The sequence below is a fragment of the Schistocerca gregaria genome, chromosome 1 (genome assembly GCF_023897955.1).
Source record: "Schistocerca gregaria isolate iqSchGreg1 chromosome 1, iqSchGreg1.2, whole genome shotgun sequence".
NCBI lineage: Eukaryota > Metazoa > Arthropoda > Insecta > Orthoptera > Acrididae > Schistocerca > Schistocerca gregaria.
Genome location: NC_064920.1, coordinates 939,142,612 through 939,148,611, shown reverse-complemented (window position 1 = coordinate 939,148,611; position 6,000 = coordinate 939,142,612).

Below are 6,000 nucleotides of genomic sequence, written 5' to 3'. Positions count from 1 at the left end.
CTCCGCAAACATGCCTTCACCCTAGCCAGATTACGCTCCCATATTTTATTTACTCAGGCTTGTCTGACATTTGGCATTACTCCCAAAGGCCTCACACTTAAAGTTCCCATCTCTGGCTGCAATCCTTCTTTCCATCAGTCCTTATACCAGTTCCAAACAGCACAATCCATAGCCCCCACCCGCCTAATCCTTCACCTATACATCGACTCGGCCAATGAACACACCCGTCAACTCCCATCCCAAATCAAAGTCCTCAATCTTTCCTCTCCCACATCCACACCGGCTGTACATAGCATCCTCCTACAGGCCAACCGCAAATTAGAACAACATGCCACCCTCCACCTCAAAAAACTATCCAATCTCCTGGTTTCCCTCCTCCGGAAAGGCAACTCACTCACCCTCCACAACCTTTCCAACAAACCTCAACCTCCTCTCATTGCACACAGACCCAGTCTCTCCCATCTACTCAATCTCCCACTTCCAGCTCCACTCCCCCCAACACCTCAAAATTCTAGTCAACACAATCTGGAACCACAACACCCCAATTCAGTAGTTAACCTTTCCTCCAAACCCCTCTCCCAATCCGAAACCTCTGTCCTATCCAAAGGCCTCACCTTCAGCCCCACTCCCAGGTTCAACCAAACTGCCCTTGTCAAAGATTTACTGTCCTACACTCTTAGTCTCTGCTGGAAATATCACTTTGCCACGAAGAAAAACAATCCTGATCCCACTCCTAATGATCCAACTCCCCAAGACACTATCCAAATTGAATCCTGCCTTCAACAGTTCCGTCCTCCATCACAGCGGGACCCACCTCCTCTTCCTCAAAATCACCCTCTCCAAACCTTCCAGGAATTTCTCACTTCCAGCCTTGCCTCTCAATCTTTCTTGAAAAACCTTAATCCTACTCCCAACATCACCACAGCCAAAGCCCAGGCTATCCGTGATCTGAAAGCTGACCGATCCATCATCATTCTTCCGGCTGACAAGGGTTCCACGACCGTGGTACTTGATCGTCGGGAGTATGTGGCTGAGGGACTGCGTCAGCTTTCAGACAATTCTACATACAAAGTTTGCCAAGGTAAGGCCCCCTTAGGCCCCCTACAAAACCTTTCACCTGACTCCATCAAACTCCTCACCCCACCGACACCTCGCACTCCTACCTTCTACCTACTTCATAAAATTCAAAAACCCAAACATCCTGGCCGCCCCATTGTAGCTGGTTACCAAGCCCCCACAGAACGTATCTCTGCCTACGTAGATCAACACCTTCAACCCATTACATGCAGTCTCCCATCCTTCATCAAAGACACCAACCACTTTCTCGAACGCCTGGAATCCGTACCCAGTCTGTTACCCCCGGAAACCATCCTTGTAACCATTGATGCCACTTCCCTATACACGAATATCCCGCACGTCCAGGGCCTCGCTGCAATGGAGCACTTCCTTTCACGCCGATCACCTGCCACCCTACCTAAAACCTCTTTCCTCGTCACCTTAGCCAGCTTCATCCTGACCCACAACTTCTTCACTTTTGAAGGCCAGACATACCAACAATTAAAGGGAACAGCCATGGGTACCAGGATGGCCCCCTCGTATGCCAACCTATTTATGGGTCGCTTAGAGGAAGACTTCTTGGTTAGCCAAGCCTGCCAACCCAAAGTTTGGTACAGATTTATTGATGACATCTTCATGATCTGGACTCACAGTGAAGAACAACTCCAAAATTTCCTCACCAACCTCAACTCCTTTGGTTCCATCAGATTCACCTGGTCCTACTCCAAATCCCATGCCACTTTCCTAGACGTTGACCTCCATCTGTCCAATGGCCAGCTGCACACATCCGTCCACATCAAACCCACCAACAAGCAACAGTACCTCCATTATGACAGCTGCCACCCATTCCATATCAAACGGTCCCTTCCCTACAGCCTAGGCCTTCGTGGCAAACAAATCTGCTCCAGTCCTGAATCCCTCGACCATTACACCAACAATCTGAAAACAGCTTTCGCATCCCGCAACTACCCTCCCAACCTGGTACAGAAGCAGATAACTAGAGCCACTTCCTCATCCCCCTCAAACCCAGAACCTCTCACAGAAGAACCCCAAAAGTGCCCCACTTGTGACAGAATACTTCCCGGGACTGGATCAGACCTTGAATGTGGCTCTCCAGCAGGGATACGACTTCCTAAAATCCTGCCCCGAAATGAGATCCATCCTTCATGAAATCCTCCCCACTCCACCAAGAGTGACTTTCCGCCGTCCACCTAACCTTCGTAACCTCTTGGTTCATCCCTATGAAATCCCCAAACCACCTTCCCTACCCTTTGGCTCCTACCCTTGCAACCGCCCCCGGTGTAAAACCTGTCCTATGCACCCACCCACCACCACCTACTCCAGTCCTGTAACCCGGAAGGTGTACACAATCAAAGGCAGAGCCACGTGTGAAAGCACCCACGTGATTTCCCAACTGACCTGCCTGCAGTGTGACGCTTTCTATGTGGGAATGACCAGCAACAAACTATCCATTCGCATGAATGGACACAGGCAGACAGTGTTTGTTGGTAATGAGGATCACCCTGTGGCTAAACATGCCTTGATGCACGGCCAGCACATCTTGGCACAGTGTTACACCGTCCGAGTTATCTGGATACTTCCCACCAACACCAACCTATCCGAACTCCGGAGATGGGAACTCGCCCTTCAGTATATCCTCTCTTCTCGATTTCCGCCAGGCCTCATCTCCGCTAGTTTCAAGTTGCTGCCGCTCATACCTCACCTGTCTTTCAACAACTTCTTTGCCTCTGTACTTCCGCCTCGACTGACATCTCTGCCCTTACTCTTTGCCTTTAAATATGTCTGCTTGTGTCTGTGTATGTGCAGATGGGTGTGTGTGTGTGTGTGTGTGTGTGTGTGTGTGTGTGTGTGTGTGCGCGCGCGCGCGCGCGTGTGTACACCAGTCCTTTTTTTCCCTAAGGGAAGTCTTTCCGCTCCCGGGATTGGAATGACTCCTTACCCTCTCCCTTAAAACCCACATCCTTTCGTCTTTCCCTCTCCTTCCTGAAGAAGCAACCATCGGTTGCGAAATTTAGTAATTCTGTGTGTGTGTTTGTGTGTTTTGTTCATGTGCCTGTCTGCCGGCGCTTTCCCGCTTGGTAAGTCTTGGAATCTTTGTTTTTAATATATTTAAATTGCCTTCCATTGAGATAAACACGCCTTGCAAGTATCCTCCATAGGCTTTCCACAGGGTTCAAATCTAGACTACATGCAAGCCAGGGAAAGATACTGATATCTTTATCTTCAGACCACTTTTTTTGTTGTAGCAGAAATGTATACAGAGACTTGTTGAAACATCAGTCTTTCATCTCCTAGGTCCTCATACTATGGTAAGCCATAGCTGATTTGGTGATCTTGCATAGATTAGTATGGTGTTTATGTTCATGGCACCTCTCTTCTACTGTGTGAATGGATACCCCAATGTTTTATTTGCTGCACTGGCAGGGTATTTCATAATCACCTGGTTTCTGGAGACCTAGATTATTCTTTACTGAGCCTAGCAGAGTAAAGGCAAAGCAGGAATTGACCAACTCCCCTGCCAGTGCAGCAAATTGTACATTTGGGAAAGCAACAGAAGAGAGGTGCCATGAACATAAAAGCTATAAATAACTATGCCAGACCACCCAATCAGTCATGGCCAACTACTGGCCGCACTATGGATTACAAACACACCAAAATACTTCGGCAATCCTCCTCCTCCTCTGACTGTGTAATTAAAGAGGCCATTGAAATCAAACTGCAAGATGGTCTAATTAATAAACATAGTGGCCTACACCTCAGTCAGACATAGAACTCTGTACTGAACCTGGAAAGGAAGAGGTGTTCTCGGACAGTGGTGTGTCTGCCTGATGGCGGTAGTGAGGACACCGCAGGCCAGAGTGCAGACTGAGGCGCCACTACCACCATGGAATCTGTGTGGACAACAACGGTGTGGACAACAGGCGAAGCAAGGTGGTGGACAGAGTAACCGCTAGCACATACAGGACTTTGAGAGGAGAGTGCAGCATTCATCAGAGCCACCCGAAGATTGCAACGTGTCCTCTATTGAAATATTGTGGAGGAATTACAACGTGACCCGGCCTGACCAATGAGAATTCTATAAATTAGAAATATTAAATTGTATGTTAGAGTTCATTCTAGTGTTCACACAAGCAATGCACAATTTACCTTCATTGCAGAAGGCTGCATTAATCATAATATTTCTACCACCAAAATTTCTGATCATTCTGACCTGCTGCTTGTTATAAGATCATGCCAACTCTATTGAAATCCATCTGGACCATTTAAATTAAACTACTACTTATCACTGAAGAACACTTTATCCTATTCACAAGATCATGACATACGATTCTCAGAAAATCTGAATTAGTCTGTTTATGTTTGGGTGTTAAAGCAGGCTTCTGCAGGCAGTTCTTGAATGCAAGATGTTTATGATTTGAGAACAATAATAGGATGTGGCCCTTGCTTTGCATGAAAGTAATAGTTTCGATGTCTCATACAGTTTTCTACTACATCCATACTTTCCTTTCTGTTCATATTGTATGCCCAAGCTAACAAAATTAGAAATCACTGTACTTTTACAGTTTAACTTCTTGGCTATTTGTCGACTGGAGAGTCGCATTTCTTTCTGCACTCCAATTTTTGCTTTTCCATCACATGATAATGGTTTTCCATCTAGCAAAATCGCAATTGTGGTTTACATAAACAGTATGCACTGTCACTAATGATGACTGTTTCCTATCTACAGGAAAGGCATGTATGCACTCACTAAAATAGCACAGAGCTGACTGCCTTTATATCTAGTTCCCCTCTCTACCACCTGAAACATTGATGTCTTGTTACTTGCAGAACTACTGACATCAAATGCGATACCATTTGACTGCATTTGTCTGTATACTGGATCTCACAATACTGCATACACAATGTACAATTAATTCAAATGGCAATGTTATTTTTCCTACAAATATTCATGCCTTTACACAGACTTCCACTATTGTAAAACAAAAATGGAATTCTCCGATGAAAAAGTATGTATAATAAGGGAAAGATAACCACTTACAGAGTGGGCTAACTCATGGCATGCACAAACACGTAATAGACAACAGCTAAAAGTAGTTTTCACACTCTTGCCCTTTTTCTAGTAGGAGTACAAATGTTCCCACAGACTTCCAAATGCACACAGTCACAATAGTGGTGAGACTGATAATTGAATTCTGATTACTGAAAGCAATTGTCTGTGTACACGTATTTGAGGGGAAAGGGGGGGGGGGGGGGAGGAAGGTGATGGATGAAGACAGAGACAGGCACAGGAAAGCATAAGGAAGAGTGGCGGAAGCAGGCAGTATCCATATGGCCCCTGTAGTAACAAATCCAGCTTTACACTTCAGATGGGGCATTCATGGGTGGCGTGGCTGAATGGAAGAGGCTCCTTGACATGCAACAGGTGACAGCTGTCTTAAGTGGATGTACTGTTGGTGGTTGCTGGGATTGATATGAACAGACATATTTATGAAGCCCTATGAGAGGTGGACATCAACATATAGGCTCATTTAGTTGAGAAGGACCAAGTAAGTGGATTAAGGAGGAGTAAAGATTATGGAAGCTGGAGCAAAGATGCTGATCTCCAACACTCAGGGGCCTCCTTCACTACGTCCATTCATATCAAGCCCACCAGCCACCAATAGAACCTCTATTTTGACAGCTGTCACTCAAACAATGTGAAGAAGCCTCTACCATACAGCCCTATCCCCCATGGAGTGTCAAAATATACTTATAACATTACCAGAACTTTTACTTTCAGACACTATTCCATCCAGCCCATTCAAACACAGATCTTCCATGCCATCTCCTCTTGGTACCAATGACCCTGTTCACCAGCCACTGACCGGCACCCCTTTACTCGCCAGATACCACTGTAGCCTTGAGAAGCTCAAGCACATCCTT